The sequence below is a fragment of the Chiloscyllium punctatum genome, chromosome 12, assembly GCF_047496795.1.
Source record: "Chiloscyllium punctatum isolate Juve2018m chromosome 12, sChiPun1.3, whole genome shotgun sequence".
Lineage (NCBI taxonomy): Eukaryota > Metazoa > Chordata > Chondrichthyes > Orectolobiformes > Hemiscylliidae > Chiloscyllium > Chiloscyllium punctatum.
Genome location: NC_092750.1, coordinates 81,146,532 through 81,147,784, shown reverse-complemented (window position 1 = coordinate 81,147,784; position 1,253 = coordinate 81,146,532).

Here is a 1,253-nt window from a genome sequence, read left to right as displayed (position 1 = left end):
GCAGTCTGCTCTTCCCTTTGTGAGTGACATTGAAAGAATGAGGTCAGTCTGCTCTTCCCTGGGGGTGTTACATTGACAGAGTGAGGTCAGTGTGCTCTTCCCTGGGTGTCTTACATATGCAGAGTGGGGTCGGTCTGCTCTTCCCTGGGTGTGTTCCATTAACAGAGTGAGGTCAGTCTGCTCTTCCCTGTGTGTTACATTGACTGAGTGGGGTCAGTCAGGCCTTCCCTGTGTGTGTTGCATTGACAGAGTGGGATCAGTCTGCTCTTCACTGGGTGTGTTACATTAACAGAGTGAGGTCAGTCTGCTCTTCTCTGTGTGTTACATTGACTGAGTGGGGTCAGTCAGGCCTTCCCTGTGTGTGTTGCATTGACAGAGTGGGATCAGTCTGCTCTTCACTGGGTGTGTTACATTGACGCAGTGGGGTCGGTCTGCTCTTCACAGGGTGGGTTACATTGACAGAGTGGGTTCAGTCTGGTCTTCCCTTTGTGAGTTACATTGACACACTGGGGTCAGTCTGCTCTTCCCTGGGTGTGTTACATTGACAGAGTGGGGTCAGTCTGCTCTTCCCTGGGGGTTTTACTTTGATAGAATGGGGTCAGTCTGCTCTTCCATGGGTGTGTTATATTGACAGAGTTGGATCAGTCTGCTCTTCCCTGGGGGTGTTACATCGACAGAGTGGGGTGAGTCTGCTCTTCCCTGGGGGTGTTTTATTGACAGAGTGGGGCCAGTCTGCTCTTCCCTGGGTGGGTTACATTGACAGAGTTCGGTCAGTCTGCTCTTCCCTGGGTGTGTTACATTGACACAGTGGGGTCAGTCTGCTCTTCCCTGGGTGTGTTACATTGACAGAGTGGGGTCAGTCTGCTCTTCCCTGGGTGTGTTACATTGACAGGGTGGGGTCAGTCTGCTCTTCCCTGGGTGTGTTACATTGACAGGGTGGGGTCAGTCTGCTCTTTCCTGGTAGTGTTACATTGACAGAGTGGCGTCAGTCTGCTCTTTCCTGGGTGGGTTACATTGACAGAGTGTGGTCAGTCTGCTCTTCCCTGCGTGTGTTACATTGACAGAGTGTGGTCAGTCTGCTCTTCCCTGGGTGTGTTACATTGACAGGGTGGGGTCAGTCTGCTCTTTCCTGGTAGTGTTACATTGACAGAGTGGGGTCAGTCTGCTCTTTCCTGGGTGGGTTACATTGACAGAGAGGGGTCAGTGTGCTATTCCCTGGGTGTCTTAAATTGACAGAGTGGGGTCAGTCTGCT